General features: G+C 43.3%; 2 long non-coding RNA genes across 2 annotated transcripts in view; one reads left to right on the top strand and one right to left on the bottom strand.

The window, feature by feature from the left end:
* The window catches only part of LOC147999448 (uncharacterized), a 241765-nt gene that overhangs the window by 209827 nt on the left and 6559 nt on the right, over positions 1-25379 (bottom strand). The gene's annotated exons all lie outside the window — the stretch shown is intronic.
* Positions 1-25379, top strand: part of LOC134483353 (uncharacterized) — a 45516-nt gene that overhangs the window by 19116 nt on the left and 1021 nt on the right. Inside the window, exon 2 of the long non-coding RNA XR_015643618.1 lies at positions 25052-25116. This is a non-coding gene — a long non-coding RNA (uncharacterized LOC134483353). The remainder of the gene's footprint in view (positions 1-25051; positions 25117-25379) is intronic.

Below are 25379 nucleotides of genomic sequence, written 5' to 3'. Positions count from 1 at the left end.
GGTCCTCACTACACAGCAGAAACCTATCACAGAGATGGTCACCATTTACTCACGTGACCAATGAGCCCGTGATTGCCAACCACGACTCCCCTTTAGAGAAAAATCTACCAACACACTTGGGAAAGCATCAGTAATCCTGAGCAATAGATTAAAGGGCCACAGCTCATTCTTCCTGGCCCTTGTAGATGCCCAATTGATGAGGGAAAGTACAGCAGAGTCTACCTCCCTTATGTGTGGACTTTCTGCTGCCCATGCACTCATAGTAACCCCCTCCCATGTCCACCCATCTTCTTTTTTGTTTGCTATCTCCTGCTTCCTCCCAGCACTCACCTTCCCTCAGGCTCTGGCTAGCCATACCTCAGTGACTACTAACCACTAACAGACTTATGCCAGCTGATGCGCTTGTTCCCCCCTCCCACGGTATCCCTCTCCCCTTAGGCAGACTGGCTTTGATGGTCAGAGCTCACTAGTGACAAATAGGCCCTTTGTGCTTCTGACCTGGTGGGGCCAATTAATCATGGGAAAATGCATTTTCTGCATATATGCAGCCAAGAGCAGTCCCACTCTTCCACAGCAGGGAGGAAGGGGCTGAGATCCAGGAGAGCTTGCTTGCCTGCTTGCAAACTTGAGCAATGAGCAGCCACAGTGGGAAAGTGTTGGAGAAAAACTCAGAGGGGGATAAAAAAAAATCAAGAAAGGCACCAAATAAAAATGGAGGATGAAGGAAAGTTCAAGTAGGTCAGTGGCTGTCCCATGTGACCTTAGAAAAATCAAGTGAATGGGAGACTAGGAAAGATGTGGGTTGGAATTATGTAAAGCACACAGACAGTGAACAGATGTGATATAGTTTGGCAGCTAGGAACACTGGAAAATGTGGACCTTTACAGGATACACATATAAGAGAGCAAGGGAGAGTCACTCGTGTGGAGTCAAATGAATGAGGAGACTTGTATATGTGAAATTCTTGCAAGACGAAGATGAGACTGGCTACACTGTACGAACCGCACCCAAACTGAGACACAGTAAGACGTGTCTAAATGATCTGCTTTTATCACCAGACATAACCCAGAGGAAAGAGGTTGCAGAGAACTCAGAAGCTCCACCTTGGCCATTCTCCCTGATCCTCAGAGAGCATGTAGTGACAGCTTAGGACCATCCCTGGCAGCTCCTTTCTAAGCTCTGTCTGCATGCATAAAGATGTCAGCGTGCTGATTATTCTGACTACACTTTTAGTGTAATTTACGGGGTCCAGCCAGTGCGCCTGGGTGTCTGGCCTGTACTCGCTGCCCTGATGGTGCCATTTTTAAAATGTCAGCCTGGCCGTGATTCATGGCTGATGCTAGTGGCATTGCTGCTGACCTGAAGGAGCCAGGCAGTGATATTTAATTAAAGAAAAGAGAGAAATAGTCTTGAGGAAAGTGGAGGGCAGAATCTAAAAGAACTGAGTTCTTCTCTGGCAAGATGGACATCTCAGGCCTGGGAGAGTCACAGGAAGTCCACGCTTTTCTCCTTACTGGTGCTGTAGTATGTTTCTCCCTGTGGTTTGTGAGTGGCGAGGTCTTCTTTAATGAGTGAGACAGTCCTGTGGATCCCAGTCGCCACCATACCAAGGGCTCCTTTCCCTCCCTCTGGTAGGATTCTCTGAGAGGTGAAGCTGTCATCTTCCAGCACCGTAGGGTGGGATCTACCCATCCTCCTGCCTGCTGCAGACAGCAGCAGCAGCTTTCTCCGGCTTGCTTTTCGGTCTGCAAAGAAGCCACTCAGTTCCTATCTCCAGACTGCTGGGTGCTGCAGAATGGATGCGGGTGTGCTTTGCTTGTTGTGGTCCCCACCCATCCCTTACCAACACAACGGTAGCCACTCCTCAGCACCAAGGTGGCATGCTTTGTGAATGAAGGAGCAAAAAAATGATCCCTAAGAACACACACACACACACACACACACACACACACACACACACACACACACTTCCATATACAGACACACCTTTATTTGGGGGGTCTAATAAGCCAGTCCCTTCTCCAGAAGGGAGAGGACAGAATTTCTCATTAATGGGAAGGTCACTGTGGACTGGGGGTTGAGAACTGGAGGCAGGCTTTGTCCGGGCCTGCGGGAGCTGGGCTATTGTCTCTTTGGTCCCCCTTCCCCAGTGACCCCAGGGTCAGGGGCACACATGCTGGCCTTGAACTCTCCGTCTGTCTCTCCCACCATGTTAATTACTATTCCCTTTGGTCAGGCTAAGAAAACAACCTCGCTGCATTAGTGCTAATTAAGAAGAGTGAGTTCTCCATTCTGGCAGCCGCCATTGGTCCCTGCAATGTTCAGGCCAGGAAGGGGCTCCGTGTCAATCTTATTATGGAGGAAGAAAACACTTCCCCGTGCTCTTTCCTGATGGGGGTGAATGATACAATGCCCTCACTCCATCCCCTCAACAGTGAGCTCGCCTCTTCCATTACATACGCAGCTGCCCCCAGCCACTAGCAATGGGCGGGGACAGTGTGGGTCAGCTAGACACATAGGGCAGGGGAATAGCTCCATTCCCCTAAGTCAAGAAGAGTTAGCAGGGCAAATGCAGGGTCATGTCCATTTCAACCTCCATCTGTTGCCTCCTTCCTCCTGCAATGCCATAAATAAATTAATGGAGAATAAATGGGAGGGGGGGGAGTCCATGCTGTTATTCCATTCCTTAAACCTACCACAGTCTTCGTTTTAAACCCACAAGGTTACCACTGGATCATGAGTAGAACCCAATGCTCTAGACTCCAGAAGGTTCCGGAGTCTTTACAGGGAAGGGCAGTTGTTACTCACAATATCACAATGTCTTCTAGTTCAGTTCTTCTCTGCCACCATTACTGCATCATTTGTCCTGAGAGTCACTGCTGTAGCCTGTGCACAATTCCAGCCTCTCTAGACCCGTCTACGCTCTAAGCTTGTCTTCGCTTCCTTAGGCCACCAGAATTATATTTCAAAGGACATAAGGGAGGGTAATGTGTCTGGTTTATGAAACACCTCACTGATCCATCCACGGGGGGGGGGGGGAGGAACCATATAGCCTGGTTTATCAGCCCTCTACAACTCTGGCAAAAAAAAAAACAATTCCTCTAGTACAGGGAGAGCAAGAATAGATGTTTGGTGGCCCAGGAGGAGAGATGTGTCTATTGCTGCCTTTTGGAAATAGTTTCGAAGAGTTTAAGAAAACCAAAAATACATAATGGTGAATGACCTATTTTTGAATATTTGTAAGTAACTGTAAGTAATTAAAGTGAGAAGGTTGCCCTCGCCGTCGGAAACTCTGGCTATAAGAGCTTGGTGCTTGCTTTCCCTGGCTAAGACGATCATGTCCACCACTTTGCACTTGGCTGCGAAGTCACCCAGAGCTATATACCATGGTTACCCAAACTCACAGCCAACTCGGCCTCTAGCGTGTTAGAGCTCCACCCCGCTGTGCACCGCTGTGCCCCCAACAGCAAGAATTTCAGTCAAAAAGGAAGTTAAAGGATTCGTATGTTCAAAGTATCACATAGGATACGCTTACACTAACAGTGACTCACTCTTCATCTGAAATCTAAATTTGACCAGGCATTACATGTACAGTATGTTGCTGGCTAGTTCTGCCTAACTCACCTTGCCTCTAAGACCCACCATGTCCCCGGGATACTGCTCCAGGTATTGTCAGGAACTGTAGAAAACAAAATCTATTTAAAAGCACGTAGGCCGGAAGAAAGGCTTATTAGATAAAGGTGTTTGCTACTAAGTCTGACAATCTCAGCTTAATCCTTGAATCCCAAATGTTGGAAGTAAAGAGCCTTCAAGTGGCTCTTTTACCTTCACACATGGACCATCATACACTGGCACACACATGCGCGCGCGCGCGCGCACACACACACACACACACACACAAACACACACACACACACACACACAAACATAAGTAATACAATTCTATAAGTCCCTTTGCACATGGAGGCTGTGCTCTGTAGGTAGAATCAAGAGCTTTCCTCTTCTCATCCAGTGCTGCTTTGGTTTCAGGACTGTCATCTGTGCCTTTGAGCCTAGACGCTGACACGGTCTTTATCTCTAAAACAAGGCCCTGGTACCTTTGTGCAGTCCTGATGAGCGAGGGAGGTGATGAATGTGCTAATTATGGCTACGGGACAATAGATGGCATGAAGTAGGTGGCTGATGCATTGAATCAGGTGACACACGGTACTATCCCTAATTGTTTCTGTTTCTGGGTCCCCTTGATTACAAAGAGCCCTTCAAAGGGAAGGATAATGTCCTAATTGCCTTTGTGTTTTAGGCTTTGACAGGATGCTGGCACACAGTTGGGACTCCGTGAACCAGGCTGTGGGTCACAATGATACATGCTCAAGTCCTGGTAGGACATGGATTTTTGACTGTGTCCTACACAACAAGGGGAAAGGGAAGTTTGAAGCAGCCATCCCAATAAAGAAGGCTGAAGACCTAGATTTCGAGAAACAGTGGCTTTCCTGATAGCCTGAATAGTATTATTTATGTATTACCCCCAAGAAACACTAACATTCATCTCTTTTTTATGCATGCTAGGTAGACTGATTAGTGCTCCTTTTAAAAAAGCTTTCTAACTCTTCTAGGCTACTTAAAAATATTATACATATTCCATAAAGTTCCATTATTTATATTTTTGGGCATTTAACAGATCCTATTTTTTTTTTTATCATTTACAATAGCGGTTTGAAGAAAGTGACACACAGCCCATGATTTACTTGCTTGAAAGAAAAAAGTTGGGGACATTTTGTCACAGGGAAACACTTTGAATATAATGCTTGAAAGGCATTGAATGAAGGAACATGTGTGGCCCTGAGGTGAGTCCCAGTCTCCTAACAGTATCTGTGGAGGTGGATCTTCATCTAGGGTGGAGAAACTGGACCCTGGTCTTCGAGGCTCATCTCCAGGACCACACCCTTCATTTGGCAAGGGGAAAGCTGAGGATAGAGTCTTACAGAAGCAGCTGGTCGATTGTCTCACACAGAGAAATGAACAGGTACCCTGAACACTTAAAAAGTTCATCTTTGTACTAAAATACATCTTAATCTAGGATTGGGTGAGGAGCTTGATTTAGAAGCAAAAATATTGAGTTTGGTGGGTTTTGAATTTATTAAAACCTCTAGAAGGTTTTCTCCAAATAATTGGCATACGGCATGGCAAACGTACGGTCCATCCCCACTGATGACAACCAGTTGTTGCTTCTTTCTCATTGACTTTGGATTTGACTTTTGGGTCCTCAACATAGTAGCAGAGCCGCTCACTGTGAGGTGAATGGGATTAGCATGTTACTCCACAGTCTAGTCCACATATGGATTTTAAAACGAACAGAACAAACCAAGTGGAACTATACTTCAAAAATATTTTGGGGGGGTACTGAGGGCCATAAATAGAGTCAAACATATGTAGGCAAGTGCTTTACCACTGAGCCATATCCAGTCCACATTTTACTGGCTTTTGAACCAGGGTCTCACCAATGTTCAGGTTGGCCTTGAACTCTCATTGTGGCCCAAGAGGTCTTTGCCTTGAGATCTCCCTGTCTTGTCTTTCCAAGTAGCTGGAATTGTAGGCCTGTACCAATGGACCCATCTCATACCATTTCCCAGGGAGTGAGGAGAACATTATTCAAACCACTTCCATATCTCTGAGGTTCTATCTGAGAGCCGCCATCAAGTTGATGCCTTTCAACCCATCTAAGTCCTAGCATTTCCAGATGGTCACACCTGGCCGTTCACACAATGAGGAGTGTTTCAAACACTAGAGTTTCTCTTTGCTCTTCTTTCCCCTCCTCACCATGTGATCCTCATGCATTGAATTGAGGCATAGCAGCCATAGAGCTTTATCAAGCTATATCATTATTGGTTTGATATCAACGACAGCAAAAGAAACTGGGGAGCAAAGATGATTTCTCATAATAAGACTCTGCTGTATAAGCTCATTGTTTGTTTTTGTCTTGTCAACGTTAGTCTAGAAGGGAACTGTAAGTGGCCACATGAGTCTGAACCTAAACAGGTTTTAGTTATATCATTTCCAATGCTGCCCTCATGTTGACCCGACATAGCAATTTTGAGCAACCATCCAAACTATAAGGATTAGGGTATATACCACCGGTACAGTTCTTGCTTACAATGTGCAAAGCCCTGGGTTCAATCCCCAGGGCTGCATGCAAAAAGCAATATGCAGATACGTGTTACCCCAGCAATATTGATGTGGAGGGTGTGTCTAATGAGATGGAGCTTGACTGAGATGAGCGCCTGACCAGGTCACAGGCCATGACAGTCTTTCAGCTTTCCAGAGATCCCTGCTAACTCCCTATGCTTTTCTCTTGCCTGGTTAGACAGGCAGGAACAGTTGCTCAACCACAGTCCTCTGTGGAATGGATCATGCAGGCAGGTCAGGGCCTGCTGCCACAAAGCTGCCACTGGGTATTACTGTCACTTCAGACAGCAGCCTGCCCCCTGCAAAGAGAGATTTCAAACCCCCAAGCTCAGGCCCCCATCCCCTTGTTCTCCCAGTCTTATAAAAATAGAAAGAACACATGTTCCCATTAGTCGCTTGCTTGAGGGGTGCTGTGGGGTATATGCAAGCAGACTGCACACTGGAACCAAATTTGAATATCATTTGCATCTTTCAGGTAGACAACAGATACCTCATCAAAAACACATACCCCCCCACCCCCCCTCCTCCTCAGCAAGACACTGACTGAGGCAGACCAGATGACATTTCCTAGGAACAAGGCCTCTCATTTGTATGTTTTCAAATACACTTGATAAGACCCCTCCTGGCGATGACGGAGGCCCACCCCAGCTGGAGAGGCATTCAGAGTGGCTTTTAATTAAACTTCTGCTTGCCAAGAGTAGTTTGTATATGCACAGAGGAGACAGCTCCTGGGAGAGCCATCTAGACAGCCGCTGTCTTTGCCCCTGTGTGTCCTGAACTCTTGGGGGTTATGAGGCAGGGACAACCCTTTGAAAGGGCTTGGGGGTGGGGTGGGGATGAGGACAAGCTATCTTTCCCTTCTAGATGAGCCCTAGTCACTCTCAGAACAGTGATCAGAGTTCAAGCAGGAAGGGACAAGGCTTCGCTGGCTGCCATAAAGGTTGTGTCACAGCCAGCCAGAGGGAAAAAGCCTGGAAAAGCCTTCACATCCTACAGGTGGCTTTGTTATCGACCCACGTGTCCATACTGGGAGGGGAGCGAGCCCCAGAGCAGGGGTGTCCTCCATGGCTCTGACCTGCCTTGACCTGACCTTTGTCACTTTATCAGGATGTGTGGTCAGTAGTTATCAACTGTCAATAAACCCTCCAAACACACACTTTAATTCCGAATATGGCAAGGCCCATCTATTTGCTGATCGATCTCAGACTTGTAAGTTGACAAAATTCACAGTCCCTTGTCTTCTTATCATAATATTGAAAATATGCGCCGCGGCAAATGGAATGATCCAGACCCCTCGAGCTCCACTCCTGGGCCCCCTGGTAAACACAGGACTATTGATTGAGATAAGAGGTGAGCAGGAGGTCTGTGGTGTGTTTCTAAAAACTGAGGCCCCTGGGCTAGGGAACTAATTGCGCCACCAGAGAAAGCTTACCTATCCCCGTCCAACGCACAACGCTACGAGGACAGGTTAACACTACTTTGCCACCGACCCCCCCCCTTTGTCATATGGGCAGTGTGTCAAACAGTTTACATGTGTTCGTGCAAATAACTTAAACAAAACAACCTGAGGGTTAGTGACCGTCTTGAACAGTTATTTATAGTGACCTTGATCCCAGACCCGCTTCCACTTGGCCCTATTCTTGGCTGCTTTGTCTGTGGCTTCACCACACCTTTTCTTTTGTCTGTTCTTTCCTAAGAAAGCAATGTTGTGGTTTATTTGCTTCAGTATGTGGTAGTGATGGTGCTGGTACTGGTGCTGGTGGTGGTGGTGGTGGTGGTGGTGGTGGTGGTGGTGGTGGTGGTGGTGGTGGCGGTGTGTGTGTGTGTGTGTGTGTGTACATGTGTGTCTGGAGGCCAGAGATATCACTGGGCAACTTCCTCAACAGTACACCGCCTTATTTTTAAGTTGTTATTATTTCATTTGCTGTTCCCGTTTGCTGTGTGTGTGTGTGTGCGTGTGCATGAATATGTACACACTCATACACGTGTGGCACATATGAGTGTGAGTATGTGAGCGTGTGCCTGCACACATGACTGCAGGTCTGAGGGTGATGTGAAGGAACTTCCTTAATCATGCTTTCGATGTGCTGTATTCGAAAGAGTCACTCAGTCAAACCTTGAGCTTTCTGGCATAGCCAGTCTCGTTAGCCAGCTTACTCTGGACCCCCTATTTCTGTCTTCGGAGGCTGTACTCACACATTTATGTGGTTTACGGAAGATCTGAACTCTGGTCCTCTGGCTTGCTGTGGCAAGCACTGTAACCGTGGCACCACCTACCTAGCCTCTCTACCTTATTTTTTGAAACAGGATCTCTGCTTAGACCTGGAGCTTGAAGATCTGCATAGCCAGCAAGCCCCACGAAGTTCTCTAGTCTCCACTTTCCCAGCACTGGGATGTGACGTGTGGCACCACTGTGCCTGATGGTTTTTATGTGGCTGTTGGGGGTTGAGCTCAGGCCTTCATTCTTCTCGCAGCAAGCCCTTTACCAACTGAGCCATCTCCCTGGCTCTCATGCTGTGTTTATGGGAGAGCTCAGATAACATAACAGGTTGATCTTCCAATGCTGAGGAGGCTTCTGGGAGTGCTGAACCATCTTCTGCCTCCCAATTGCTGGGACAGAGATAGAGGCGAGGTCTGAGACATTAGCAACTAGGCAGACCCATGGACAGATGTGACACTCCAATGGGCAGAGTAAGCAGTCCAGGTGACACTTTCTAGAAAGTTTCCTGTACATTACAGATATGAGCTCCTCTCCCACTCACAGTTCTGAGGCACATGAAATAGCTGGACATTCCTGATACAATTAGGATAGTGCCAAACAGGCAAGAGGGTTTGATAGCTACCCTTAGTGATAATTTACATCATTCCTACCACCAAGCCATTCTCATTCATAAAACTTGCTGACTGAATGGCACAATAGTCAATTTATAGGCTTGGATCCTCATTTGGTTTTCTACTACTGTAACAAAACAATGACCAAAACAAACTTGGGGCAGGAAAGGGTTCTGGCCCTTTGTTGAGGGAATTCACAGGATTCTGGAGGCAGGAACTAAAGAACAGAACAAGAGGGAATACAGTTTACTGACTTGCCTCCCATGACTTGCTCAGTCTGCTTTTTTATACAACTCCAGATCACTACCCTAGTAGTGGCTATACCTACAGTGGACTGGGTCCTTACACACCAATAATTAATCACGTAACACCCCTACAGGTTTGCCTACATGTCAAAATCCAGCAAACTTTATGGCAGCATTTTCTTGGTTGAGGTTTCCTCTTCCAAGATGACCCTAGTTTGTACCAAGTTGACAAACCAACCAATATAATCGATCCCAGGAGAGTCTATATTTTTCCAGGTCACGCGAATGGACATGAAGCATTGGTTCAAAGAAAGTAGAATTTTTTCTGTACTCTTGGTAATTTCTGTACTCTTGATACAAGAATCAACTAATTCTTCATCTTGAGACTGTCCTACACAGAGAGGCAGGCACCTGTGTTCCCTACCACCAGTGGCCACTGGCACCCTCTTTTCTTGTTTTGCCAATCCAGGCTCTGGTCCTCACCTCCTGTAGCAGAACCATGACCTCTGCTTGAGGTCAGCCCATCACTAGGTTGGGCCTCATTGGTCCTGCAAATCAATTTCCCAACATCTTTTGAAATCTGCCATCTGCCCCTTTGATGGTTCCTACCAATCAAGAACTTCTGAGGCCAGATTCTCAGCTGCCTTATGGACCTCAAAGGCGACCACACAGTACCAATGCCCCCATCAGAGCATTGTTACCTCCTGTCATTCCCTGGGTGGATGATGAATCGTCCCACAGCCCAGCTCACAGCTGTGGCCCTTCACCTCCCTGGGAGCCTCCTTTGCCCTGGCTACTCTGAAACCTGAGATCTTTGATGCCATAGAGTCTGTGGATGTCCTAGCAAAACTGGGGGTGGGGTGGGGGTGGGGGTGGGAGGTCGCTACTCTATGTTTATCTCTGTTCTCTAGTATGTTGATGGAAATGATCTGCAGTTGTCTCTCTGTGTATGTGCTGTGTGCTCACATGTTTGCATGTGTGTGTGTGTGTGTGTGTGTGTGTGTGTGTGTGTGTGTGTGCGTGTCTGTGTGTTGGGGGTGGTCACACATACATTGTACATGTGGAAACCAGAGTTGACCTTGGATATTTTTCTCTGGAACCATCTACCTTGTTCTTTGAGATAGTGTCTTTCACTGGGATCTAGGGTTTGTCAACTAGGCTATGCTGGCTGGCCAGGGAGCCTTAGAGATCTTCCAACCCCTATCACTCCAGTGCTGGGCTTCCAATTGATGACCAGTATTTCTAGCTTTTAAACATGATTTTGTTGATTTTGTGTGTGTGTGTGTGTGTGTGTGTGTGTGTGTGTGTGAAGAATCCAGAAGAGACAATTGGATTTCCTGGAGCTAGAGTTACATGTGTTTGTGAGTCACCTGATGTGGGTGCTTGAAACTGGATTCAGGTCCTCTAGAAGAGCAGCATCTTGGAGCTGTTTGTATGGGTTTTGAGGGTTGAACTCAGGTCCCCATGCTTGTTCCACCAGCACTTACTCAACTGGGCCATCTCCTCAGCCCCTGATTTATCTTATTCTGGAGTATCTCAGGTCTTCACTGAAGATTATCATTGGCTTCACCAAAGCAGAGGCTGATCCTCACAGACACACTGAAGCGACCCGACCAAGTTCAAATAACCTCTCTCTTTTCTCCATATCTCCCATTTACTGATCAAATGGCATTGCTTAGATGGAAGCTTCCGGAGTCTCTTGGCCAGATAGGGTCTAGGGGGGCTGGAAGTCCACCTGCCTCACACTTCCACCCAGAACCCCCTCTGTATGATACTTACTCTTGGTCACTGAATGTCTTGCAAATAAATATTTGATTGTGGAGTGCAACCTTACTTTAAATGGAAAGACATACGCTCAGAGAGATTAAAGGACCAATTAAGGTCCTACAAGTATCAGACAGCAAGAACAAAATTAAGACCCTCAATTCCTTTTCTGGTATCTTCTGTCTTCAACTGACACGCTCTAGTTCAAGTGCCATCAGAAGTAATACTAAAAAATATTCCTATATATATTATAACCATTTATATGTTATATATCATAACCACACACACACACACACACACACACACACACACACACACACACACACACAAATATGGCCCCAAAAAAGGAGAGCTTATCTACTCATCTACCAAAGTTTTGCTAACATTTTCAATGTTTCAAAGAAAACTCTTCTTCCTAATGTGTGTGTAGCATTTATCATATCTGTTTTGCTACATCCTTTTTTCTTTTGGAAAAAAATCCTTTTGAGCTTTATATTTTGTTCCCACAAACCAGGAGTATCTATATAATGTCTTTATCAGTGAGGCAATTTCTATTAATATTTCCATTAACAAATCTAGACTTACCAAGTTTTGTTGAGGACAAAACTGTTAGCAAGAGGCGAGAAATCAATCGCAAGAAAGTCAGATCTCACCATTTCCTATATAGGATCTACTTGTAATTTTCTTCCATGTTCACAACATTAATATCTGTTGTTATTTTCCTTTCAGGATATTTACAGAGCACACTCATCCTTGCAGATTCTTCTGTAGGGGCTCCTTGAGTCAGATCACTCTCCTAAACCCACGGCCACTATAAATAAAGGCTGGAAAAGAAGAGTAATGTTCTCACCCCATGTAAGCGTTCATCCTTTCATTCGTGTCTTTCTCTTGACTCACTTGTTCTAATAGAGTTTGATTTGGAAATCAAGTGACTTGGGGTTGCCCGATACCTCGGGAATGACTAATGTGCTCCCATCAATTTTCCATCCCGGGCAGGGGGGTGTCAAAACTGAATTTGCCTAATGTTATGCCTCCTGTTTATCACTCTCTCCCATGCCTGCAAGTCTTAGCTCCAGAGAATTCCAGCTCATCAAGAAAAAAAAGTGCAGAATACAGCTTGATGACATTATCACACCGTCAGATTAGCCACAAATAGTGGAAAACAAAAATTGGTTCTTCTCTGGGAAGGCTGGCTCCTTGTGAGAGGATGGATGCTGATAACGTGGTCCCTGGGATAAGTCCATCAATCAAAAGAAACTCATAATGGTGCAAATACAGTTTCATCCATTTGAACCAAGGTGACAAAGTCCAGGAGAGGAGAAGATATGGAATAAATCACCAAAAATCATAAGATAAAAGGAATAATAAAGCATTAATTGATGGGTGTTAACCTCTAGTCATTCCTTTTCAATTTTGGTAGGAAAAAAATGTCAAAAGCAAATCATATTTAACCATATACCACCTACGTGTTTTATAAAATACAAGTGCTTTGAAAACCTGGGATGTTTTTATAAAGATAGTCTAATTTTATTAATAATAATTATTACTAGTAAGTTTGTACAGGATACTGGTTCTTAATCTGTGGGACACAATCCCTTTGGGGGTGTGGGGGTGAAATAACCCTTTCACAGTGGTCAGGTCATCCAAGACCATAAGAAAACACAGATATCTACATTACAATTCATAGTAATAACAAAGTTACAGTTATAAAGTAGCAGTGAAATAATTTTAGGGTTGGAGGGTCACCACAACTTGAGAAAACCATACTAAGGGGTCAGAGTATTAGGTTGAGAACCACTGGTGTAGGGTTTTTAAACCCCAAGATCTTCCTATATTTTCACCCCTTGGAGATTTGCGGATTACGCAAATGCATAATTTGGAAACTCCAGCAGCACTCGTTCACAGAAACTCCTTGTCTGTTACCATATACAGGTGATGTTTTCCACTGGAAGAAAGTAGTAGCCAGGATCATAGAGACAAAGCAGAACCCAGAAGCCTGTGGCTACTATTCACTCTGGACAGTGCAAACCTGTTAGTGACAGAATAGCAGAAAGGAAGGGGCGGGGATTTAGACACGAAGGCAGCACCTTCATTGGACATAGCTTTCTGTGGGGGAGGGAGCATTTTCTTCCTCTCAAAAACAAAAGAAATGACTAGGACTCAGCTTTCCCTGGGAAACTCTCTGAGGGTCTGGCATCAGCAACAAGGAAGGGGGTAAGGAATCTATCACCTCTGGAACTTGCTAGATAGAAGAGTCGTCAGCAGAAGGGTGCTGCTGACCAGGCTCTCTTGTTTATCACATAGATGGTGATTAACCAGCATTTGGAAGATGAGAACTGTCACCCGGGAGGTGAATTTGCGGCTCCATTTCTCTTCTCATTTTGCTACCTTTGAGCTGACTGTACTTACTACCTCTGACCTTCATTGTGCAATGGCGACCCATCTCGGGGACAGAATCCTCAGGCTGGTTTATTTAATTCCATACTTATGCCATAACGCAAGCACATGCAAAATGCCCTTGTGACAGGGAGAGCACGGGGTGGCTTGCCGTTGCCTTGCTATTGCAGTTCCTGTGTGACATACAGAAAGAGGCAACCTTCAATTATACAATTAGACCAAGCACACGTTTTCTCCATCGGTGTTTACTTTTGTTGCCAGCCATGTTGCTTCCTGGAAAATGAAGGCCTTTTTTCTATGGGGCTCATAATTCCTTCTCAGCTTCCAAGACATTTTGCTGATCTGCTTGATTTCCTCTTAGCAGCCTGCTGATGCTTTTCTTTAAGACTGCTCCTTGGAGTTTGAGGCACTCAGAGGTGTGCGGGCTGCTGACATCGGACTTACATAGCAGATTTCTCTTGGAAAAAAATCAGTTTTGTGTAAAGAGGCCCCTGGCAGCTGACTGTCAGCGGGGCAAGGGAAATCCAGGAGGTTTCACAAAGAGGCTAAACCTTGGGTTAAGATGGAGGGTGGAGGTCACTGGGTACAGCAATACATGAGTTGTTTTTCTCATGCATGTGACATCTAAAGAGGGGCCTAGGTAGGAGCAGCCCACATTTTGGAGAGATAACTATATTGTGTTTACTGAACTATCAGGCTACCTGCTAGCAACCCGTCTGACCATCCAGCGAGTTTCCCAGAAGCTCAAATCAGAAAGTCAATAAGACACCGCCAGTTTCCAAATTCTATCTCATTGCACATAAACTGAAAGCCTCAACAATCAATAACGTGTGACTGAATCACAATCAGAATTCAGTGCAGCAACACCGGACAAGCAGGACTCCGAGAGGCATCTGAGTCAATGAGCGAACTCTAGAAATGTATAATGAGATGGGGTCATAGTCTAGGGGGATGGAAAAAGGGACAACCCTGCAAGGGAGAAGTTGATCTGCTTTTTAAAAAACACTCAGCACTAATGACCTCATCTTCTATGTGTGTGTGTGTGTGTGTGTGTGTGTGTGTGTGTGTATGTGTGTTTGTGTGTGTGTGTATGTGTGTTTGTGTGTGTGTGTGTATGTGTGTATAGGCAAACACATGTATACATGATTGCATGTGTAAAATTTAAAGGAGAACTTCAAGTGTCACCTCTCTTGTGCTATCTACTGCTCATATTTTGGTTAGACAACATCTCTCACTGCCTTGGGACTTGTCAAATGATCTAGGTTGGCCAACCAGCAAGCTCCAGGTACCCTGTTGTCTCTTTCCCCTCAGCACTCTAGTTATAAGCCTGCACAACCACATGTGGCTGTTTTCGTTTCGTTTCAGTTTTTAACTCAAGCCCTGGGGGTTGAGTCTGGCTAGTCAAGCGACCATTTTGAGAAGCCAGTATCTCCTCTCCGTCACTTCTGTTACTCTACAGTGACCAAGGAAGGTCTCTGTCTGGAAGCTTTGAGTTGCTTGTCTATGTCCTCAGCTTCATTTCTGACTAAGGTTGGTCTGTGACACAGACAATGCCCCTCCTGGTTGATATCTGTCCTTAACCTACTTTAGTCATGGATCCAAGGAGAGCCATGAGGTGATTTCCAGCGCACTAACTGGAAGAGAGGTAGAGGTAGAGGAATATTTCCTGGAAGGGTCAAGGTCAGCCTTCCAAATGGCTTTGGGGAAAAGGTCGTCATCCTTTCAAAATCCGTTTAGCAGAGCAAACTGCCACTGCTCCCGTGTGTGCAGATGCCACCGCTCGCCTTCTCTCGTCATCTACTCCTTCCCATTTATTGCTCTCATATTAGTAGATTAAAAGATCAGAAGTGCCAGCTTTTAGCAAATACAATCATCTTCCACCACACACGGATTTCCATGAGAATGAACATAAAGTTATTAGGGGCGCGAGACGAGTCCATTACACGTATTCCGAGCTTGCAGTCTGATTTCTGTTAGGCACGCCCCGATTTCTTTTAAGCACTGGGAATGCGTTCATTTCCCAGGTTTATAAGTGGGGATCCTGTGTATCTGGAGTATCATTTAGAGGATTATTAATTTACTAAATGGTACCCCAGTGCCCTGAAAGAGTTAATTCTCTTTCGAGAGATAAGCAATTTATTTTCTATTTAGCAGCAGGATCAGGCCCACTGCTTGCAAATGACTACGAGCCCCTTAGAGAGGGAGAGAGAGATGCTATATAAATATAATAAGTATTATAATTATGATTGTAATATAATGTCAACCCATGGTATTACTTTTAAAAAATACACCCTCCTGGTCTTTATCTAACAAAGACCAGATTGGCATTGCATATGCCCTGTCAATTTTACATTTATTCGGGGAACATTGTGATATGTTGGAGTCTGGCTAAAAGCTACATGTGACTAACATGTCAATCAACACATACTCCCCAAACCTTATAACTAGATAGAAAGGACAGCCCAGAACCTGTCTCCCATGAGCTTCCAGTTAGATTAAGTAACAAGGCTACATGTACAAACATCTGGCTAACGGTAATGACACTAATGGGAAGCCCATAGGACATCACCTGACAGGAGAGACAGGTCAGCCACGGTTTGAAGCCGCTGTCTGTCCCCGGCCATCCCACACCGGACATCTGTGATACTGAACACCTTCAGGTTGATTCCAAGACCAGCCTGGCCGCCTACTGTGTGGATGCTGTTCGTTTAGTTGCTGCAAGCCACTGTCTAGAGATGTAAGGGTTTAGAAAGTTAAATGTGCAAAACTATTTTGTAAGTGTAACTGTGCGACACCACCACAGAGAGCAAAGTCTCCTACGATGAGCACTCGGAAAAAGAAATAACCGACGGTGCCTGGAAACTCCTACAGCAGCCAGAGTCTGAGGCTTCACTCTTAAAAGGACTCAAAATAGATGGGGAAGATATGAGAAGGAGATGTCATGTATGAGTTTGCACAGGCTGCCATGACAAAGTGTCCAGGCTTGGGCAGGAGGGGCCCCTACCACAGAGACACCACAGAGACATATATGTCATAGTCTGCTGGATGAGAGTTCAGAAGTGGGGTTGCTTTCTTGGGATGCCCCTCTCCTCGTGTGTAGCTGGCTGTGTCCCCCTATGTCCTCACATGACTGTGCACAATTAAAAGGTTATTATCTCCAGTGCAGTCACATTCTGTGGTAACAGGAGTTGGAACCTACGCACATGAATTTGGAGTAGTGTATTAGTTACCTGCTAGGACCACGTTCTCGACAGAAGGAAAAGAGAATTTATTTTGGCTCAGGGTTTCAGAGGGTCTAGTCCATATTCATTTATATTTATAGTCATCTGATTTATATTCGTATTCATGCGTGTGATTGGGCTGGACATCATGGGTGTGGGAGTGTGTGGTGGAGGAGAGCCATTCATATCAGCACAGTCAGAAAGCAGGGATGTAAGAGGAAGGAGTCAAGAGCATGCTTTCCATTTTAGCCAGCCCAGATGGCAACACCGACTAAGGGCGGAACCTTCAATACATGAGCCAGTGTGGATGTCTCATACTCAATGCACAACTAATGACTCCACGACAACATACAAACTCCTAGATGAAGCTAGGGCTTCATTTAACTTGACGGTAAAGTACCACAAATTTGCAAGCCTGTGGGATAGCCTCAAATGTTTATAAAGATCAGAAGACCTGGGAAATTTTTTGTGAATGGAAGACATAATAATGTTTATGTTACTTATAAACATTATTTATATTGCTTATAAAGAACCCCCCCCCCCGAGAAAATGATCAGAATATATTATAAGAGCACCAAGATCCTTCGTGTAAGTATTTTAGGAGAGTTGGTAGTGACTGGGCACTCCTCCAGATCATTGGGTTTGCCCTAATGACTTGACCCTCAGCCTGACAGGAAGTTCTTAATGATGTCTAACCAGCCATCTCCCGAAGCTTTAGTTCAGCACCGAAACCCTATGGCCTATCCCGTTTCCCATGAGTGATTCAAGCTAACTTCCACCTTTCTTTCCTCTCCTCCTCTCTTCATGAATGTGGGGATGAGTTATTTACAAATAGCTCAGAGAATCCCACCATATTTGAGTAGGGCATGGGTTAGTCTACTGGACGTGCATAGACTTCTTATTTTCTTTGATTGTTTCTTATTTTACCAGATCCAAACAACAATCTTCCCACCAACTGATTCCTAAATTTAGCATTTCTTTGGTAAAATGATTTCTAGTATGTGTAATTTATTCAGTGTCCTGAAGCCTGCAATCTGGAGGTAATTATCACATGATTAAACATAAATACATGATTTCCTGGGTGGGGATTTTGAAGAACATTTTTCTCTTAAAATATAACTAGATATACTTGAAGTTATATAGTGAAATTTAGTAATTATAACTGAAAATGTATTTCTGCTATGATTTGATGATATATAACATGAATATATGTTTAATAGACTATTACTCATCAAAGAAGATATATTTATATAAGATATACAAGATATATAAGATATATAAATATATCATATAAAATTTATTTAATAGAATATATAAATTATAAAATCAATATAGTATATCACATATAACAACATATAAATAATGGAATAGAATATCTTAAATATATAAAACTATCCATATTTATATTGTAGAAAGTATAATTATATTATTAACTATACTTTACTGTTCACATTTATAAAAATCTCTATATACACACAATTATACATGCACAATCACCTTATATGCAAAATACCCAATTGGAATCATCTAGCTTTGTTATATCCATGAGAATTTTCTTTCCACTTTAACCAATGAACGTAGAGATCTTTTTAGGTTTCTCCCTTAGTGTTAATGTAACTCAGCACTTTGTAGCCACCAGGTTAGAGAGTTCACAGAGAGGAGAGGGAATGGGTTTCTGCAACTCCATTCAAATATATGAGATACATTCCAGTCAAAAGTCAGGTCCTTTCTAAAACCCAACTCAGTGTGACATCTTTGTAAAAGAAGATTATTTGAAAGTAGGATTTTAGCTGAGTAGATTTGTTCTGTGGCCTCCATAAGAAAGATGTGGTCCTTTGGTGTCAGGTGGGAAGTGATGGGATGCAACTGAGTGACACTTTCGGGGCTCTCAGGTGGAGTGTCCGTGCAGCACGCGCACAGCACACATCACACGCAAGTGCACTTGTGCCTGTGCCCTCTCACCTGTGCTCACCTCGGATAAAACTCTTTTCACACATACAGATAGCTTCCCCCTCACATCCGCCCGTTCTGTGTCTGCAAATGCAATGACCCGCAGATGAAAGAGGGTTTTGAAATTTACACCTCTACCGGACATGCACAGACTTCTTCTTATTGTTCCCTAGACAATAAAGCATAAACAGTGTTTACATTGTGTGCAGCCCTGTAAGCGACGCAGAGATGATTCGCAGCACACAGGAGGATGTACAGAGCTGATATGAAAGTGTCTGTGCCATTTCATATAAGGGATCTGAGATATCATAGATTCTGTTGTCTGCAGGGGCTCATAGAATATCTAATGGATACCAAGAAAAACTATAGATGGATATAATTTATAAATGTATATACATATATCTATACATGTATGCATTATATACATATGAATTCTCTATGTGTATATCTACATTCATATATATACACATATATATACATACACATATATATACATATATACATATACATATATATATGTATATATATATATATCTCCATATAATCTCATTGTTCTTCCACCTATGTTTTCTAAGGCTTCCCAAAAGAACCCTACTTTTTTTTGCCACAGGTACATTTATTAAAATTTAAAAAAGATATTTTAATTTGTGTGTGTGTGTGTGTGTGTGTGTGTGTGTGTGTGTGTGTGGTGTTGTGTGTGTCTGCTATATTCATGCTGGTTCCTATGGAGACCAGAAGCGGGTATCAGCTTCCTAGGAACTACGGGTAGTTATAAGTGGTCTAGAGGGTTCTGGGAACCAAACTCCAGTTCTCTAAAAAAGTAGCAAGTTCTTAACCATTGGGCCATCTCTCCAGTCCTGACATTCATTAAGTTTGAAAAGATAACCAAGCCAACTAGTTGCGATCAATAGCTAAGGTCTATTGTTGTTAGCAACTAACTTGATTGGATCCCACACCAGAACTGAGAGCATACTACGCGTTCCTGCCCCGTCTCCTCTTCTCTGCCTAGCAAACTGTCTGAAGTTCCCAATCATGTAGCTTACTCTGGCCCTCTTCTGTTAGATGTTACCCTGTTATTGCCCATAGCAGAACTGGCAGTTGCTGGAGCCTGAGCCTCTCCAAAAGTTTTAATGCTCAGCTCTTACTTTCCTTGTGTGTGCAGTAGCTAGGTGGTGGGAGAGAGTTAACAAACATGGAAGTCTCCGCCTATGGACAATGGGAGTCATTATGCACACACACTGCCTCTCTTTCTCTTGGGCATACGGTCCATACTCTTCTTTGGGTTTTACCCAGGAAAGCATGTTCCAGTTGCCACAAAAGGGAGTTGCTTTCTAACATGCGTCTTACTAGCATCCTTATTTCCTCATGTGACTCTCCATGTTTCTCCCCGTTCTTGGTATCACATTACACATAAGTGGCTTTTACTGGACTATTTACTTCATTTAGAGAAATAAAGACACACATTCACTTGACTGGCATAGCAACAATGTTGGTATTAATCATAAAATTGCAGCCTTGGGGGGAGATGGTCAGAGTAGTCGTAGGACCACAGAGTCCCCTGGCTCCAATATCTTACAAAAGGAAGAAAATTCTCAACAGCAACAGTCCAAGAACAGGGCAAAGCCTCTAATGCCACCCTTCAAAGCATCAGCCTGAAAGAGATGGCAAGATGGCTCTGGTGTGCTGCAGCGTTGTACTCAAGTACATTCTCTATCCTAGAATGGATCTAGCGGGAAAGAAAGTCCAGAAGTCTATCCAAACCCCTCATAGCTTGGGAAGAAGCTAATGGAAGGGGTATTGACCTAGACTTCTTAGGAGCAGCTAAACTTCTTAAGTCATCTTACGGACTTGATGTTAAACATTTCTGAAGACTCGCACTGGAGGATAGGTCACCAGCTTTTGGGCTGTCAGTTTGCAAAACTTTCAGGAGGTAGAGCCTGGGGGGGGGTCTTAAGCACTGGGGAAATGTCCTTGAAAGGGACATTGGAATTTTGTGACCATGCTTCTTTTCCTTCCTGGCTAGTGACTAACAGTCACTGTCTGCCTCCTGCTATGCCATTTCACCTCCCTACAGGCCCAAAGGCAGCAGAAACAAGAGCTTGTGTATGGAAACCTGTTTTCATTAGGGTTTTATTGCTGTGAAGAGCCACCATGACCAAGGCAACTCTTATAAGGACAACATTTAATTGAGGTTGGTTTACAGTTTCATAGGTTCAGTCCATTATCATCAAGGCAAGAAGCATGGCAGCATCCAGACAGACACCATGCTGGAGAAGGAGCCAAGAGTTCTGCATCTTGATCTGACAGCACCCAGAGAGACTGGCATAATCAGGCAGCTAGGAAAAAGCTCTCCAAGTCCACCCTCACAGTGACGCGCTTCCTCCAACATAGCCACACCTACTCCAAAAAGGCCACACCTCCTAATAGTGCTACCCCATATGGGTCAAGCATATTCAAACTACCACAACCTCTGAAGCTGCAAGCCAAACCAAACCTTTCTTCTTTTTAAGCTGTTTAACTCAGGCATTTTGTCCAAGTAAGAAGTCTAACACAGGTCAGAAATATGGTTTTAAGAGGAGAAGCCCTGTGGGCCAGGGCCACAGTTTGGCCATCTGTTCAGTTATACATCGCACTTGCTTTCTTTGTAAACTTGCTTTTACGTCAAGCCCTCTGAAGACTGAAGACACACGTGGGGGGCATTCCTGGGTTTCATAGTCCCCCGTTCCAATGTGGCCATGCTAAATAAATCTTAATCTTACAGAATTTTCACTATAAAAATAATAATAAAAAAGAACAGAAGCCATTTACACATCACTCTAATACTCCATTCAGGAAAACTGTATAGGCTTGAATTTTTGGAGTGACATCAGGATACTAAATTTTATTTCCCAGCAGGGAGAATAAACCCCATTAAGGACATTTCTTTAACACAGCTGGACAGAATCTGTGGTTCTCTGAAATACAGTCTATCATGAAGTTTCTTCCCTTAAAGTTCCTTCCCTTTCTACCCAGCAGGTAGACCCAGTCAGGCTGAGGAAAGTTGGGTTTCAGATGGTGCAGGGTGTTGGTCAATGTCTCACCTACCCATCAGCATAAAGAGGTGATGCATGTAGAATGTCATACATAAAGCAAGAACAAAGCAGATGCATGAATAATAACTGTGTTTTCAGTAAAGGCAAGCAAGTCCTTGTCAACTGAACCTTCTAGTGTAAATTGTACCTGCTGGGCACAGTAGCAAAATGGCCTTAAATACATCAAGGGGTTGGTGTGAGCTAGCCAAACCAAAGAAATTGAAGAACTGTGAGAGAAATCATTCATTACTCACAGGTATTTGCTGATGAAGATATCTGTTAAGCTAGGAAGTTTAGTTTTGATCATCTTACTGTGTGTTTGAAGGGAGAGAGTCAATTTAGGAAGAGGAATCAAGCAAGAAACTTCCTTGAATTAAGTTAGGATCCTTCCCCTAAAAAATAACTACAAAAAGATGAATGGAAAATTAAATATAATATTTAAATACTTTACTATATCCTGGTTAAAAAGGAATAGAGACAATATTTGATATTTCTAAAATTACCTTGAAGTTTAGAGGTGTCACTCTTAAGGAAAGACCTTAGACTTCTTAAGTCATGGATTAGGTCTTAAATTTTCCATGAAGATTCGCTTCTCTAAAAGAGAGGTAAGTATCCTTTTGGAAGAAAATATACACCCACCACCACCACCACCACCACCACCACCACCACCACCACCACACACACACGCACACACACACACACACACACACACACACACACACACACACACAGATCAGATTTCTTTTTGAGCATTTCATGCTCACATTCAATTCAATTCAAATTCAATATTAAATGTTCTCAATTTGGTAGTAGACTACAAGCTGTGGCAGCTCAAATTGTCAATGCAACATTGATATACAAGTTTTAGTTTAGGTAGCACAAAATAGGCACAGTTGAAAATGGAATAACTTACATTGAGGTAAAACTTGAAAGAATATTAATGAATGAAATAAAGAGATGCAACAAAGAAGAATCAGGAAAAGAAAAACAACCAATGTCCCTGGAACAAAGAATTAAAGAAAAGGAAACAAAATCAGATATGCAAGGGGGAAATACGTTAAACACACACACACACACACACACACACACACACACACACACACAAACATGCATGTAGCAATGTAAAAGCACAGTATAAGGATATTGGAAAAATCTGATAAAAATTACATGATGTTTGATATATTCATTTTTATGAGTTGAGAGGCTAGTGAGAACATTTTTCATTCAGTAAGTCTCTGTAAGCAGAACATTTGGGCCAGTATTAGTCTTCTCCATAGATTTTAATTCCCAGAAGGTAAATGACGTTTCCCAGCATTTTTGTTTGTTTGTTTTGTTTTGTTAGACAGCTTTTCTGGCTATCCTATCCATTCAGGTTGATGTTCAAACTTAACCTGAACAGAAATTCTCAAACACAGAATGTGGCAGTGATGAGTTCACCTATAAACCAAAAGTGTGACACTGGTTAGTGGCAGGGCACAGCAGACAAAGGTCTACCTAAAGTTCTCAGAGAGACAACATTTAATTTCCAAAATTTTATACCCTGCTAAAGCATCCTCTTATTTATTCATTTAAGTTAGTTGATTTTATTTTAAATCAATTTCTTTTTTATATTATTTCTTTATCAATGTGTTTTGTATTAAATATATAGGCAAACAATATCCTTAGGCATGCAAAAAATTAAAACATAACATTTGAACTTTTTCTAAATGTATACTTAAAAATACTCAATGACCAGCCTGTAGGAAGGGAGGAAAATATTGGCTAGACAGAGGGTGGGTAACAGATTTAAAACATAGGAGGAATTAATTCTCGTGTTTGTTTGCATAATTGTTTGATTAAAGTTCCCCACAATTTGTTACATACTTAAAACACATAATTAAAATACTAATTTTATTTTTTAATTATGTGTATATTGTAGCTGTGTGGAGTATGTTCAGTGCTCACAGAGGACAGAGGAGGGCATTGGATCTGCTGTAGCTGGAGTTGTTAGAAGCCAGTGTGAGTGCTGGGCCTCTGACAGACCAGTGCACACTCCAAACTGCTGAGCCACATCTGCAGCCTCAGCATATATTTATAAAGAACTGGTAGAGAGAGTTCGACGTTATCACCAAGGAAAGATACTAGGTTTTCTGATTTTTATCATTACACAATGTTTATTCATGTCACATCATCATCATCATGCTTTATCTCACAAGTATGCGAAAATATGCAACAACCAAAATAACAATAAAGGACAGTTCTACCTCAAGATAAGAGTCATGTAACCAGGAGATAAATCATAAACACAAGATACAGAGACCAGTGAATCACTATAAACAGAAACATCACAGTACAGAAGCAAGCGAGGGGTTTGTAGCTTCAGAACAGGTGGACAATGTCTCAGATTAGGACAAGGTAAAATAACAACCAGAGAACATCAGGAGATGGATGTGGAAGTTGGGTGGCTACGTGCTAAGGTACATGGCTGTGCTTTAAGCATGGTGTTGGTCAGTCGTGTTTAAGACTGAAACATGATGCCACACAAAAATGGATCTAGATAATGTTCTCCCCCCCAGTCTTCTTTTTCTGTCTTAATCATAGATTAAGAACTATATTTTAATAGATTTTGCATAAAATCTATCGAATAGATCATAAATTCTTTTAAGTGTACCTTAATAGATTTTCTTCTAGTTTCTAATAGAATAGTTTAGTGCCATTAAAGTCAATGTTTCTGGGGTACGGGGAGAAGGCTCAGCGGTAAGTGCACGTGCTGTACAGGTAGGAGTACCTGAGTTAGCCAGGTACCAGGAGTACCAGAAGCAGCCACGAGAGGCCACATATACCTGTGACATGTGAAGGAAAGAGGCAAAGAGAGGATTGCTGGAGTTGGCTGGCCCACAGCCTAGCCAAAATTTGGTCAAGTCCCAGGCTCAATGGAAGACTCCGTCTCAAGGGAATCAGGAATAACAGGTATGGATACCCTTCGCCTTCCTCTGGCCTTTGCACATATACACACAAGTATGCATACATTCCTCCCACATGTACACACACGCACACACTCAAACAAAATGCAGTCAATTGCCCTGACTTTTAACACATATCTTCTCGTGCTGACATTTGATTGAAAAGAAAAAGTCATACAACGACAACCATCTGCTTTCTTGTATAGATCATGTCATTGTCACCAAACTCAACACTAATCCATTCATCTCCATCCACGGTTATCGTCTGTGAGTGTTTCCATCGGGCCTGTGTATGGCTGAGTACACCTAACCTGCTCTCTCCCCTCATTTTTCAGGAAACAATGCAGCCTTAGCCATCAGACTCCCCATACTCCTTTGCAAATTTCAGTTTCTTTGAAACTCTGCTTCTCTGCCTCTGTTGTGTAACCTTTTCCTTTACCCTCCAGGGCAAATAGATCGTGTGGAAAGTGGTCACAGAATCAGAAGATGACTGCCTTGGGGTGGCGAATTGGTAAGATTTTGTTTTCTTTTTCAGATTTGACTTTTAAATTCTGCACAGTGGGTAGGTATCAGTTACATACACACACACACACACACATACACACACACATACACACACACACACACACACACATACACACACACACATACACACAAACCCAGTTATTATTCTACTGAAAGGAAAAAAAAACCAGGATTCTTAAACCAGGCTATGACTGTCTTCCTGATTTTCTAGGGATCCAAGAAGGAAATTAGAAGTTAAGAAGATTCTGA

Source organism: Rattus norvegicus, chromosome 19, assembly GCF_021556685.1.
Source record: "Rattus norvegicus strain SHRSP/BbbUtx chromosome 19, alternate assembly SHRSP_T2T, whole genome shotgun sequence".
NCBI lineage: Eukaryota > Metazoa > Chordata > Mammalia > Rodentia > Muridae > Rattus > Rattus norvegicus.
The sequence above is the reverse complement of the archived record's forward strand: the minus strand, read 5'-3'. Positions and strand labels throughout refer to the sequence as shown.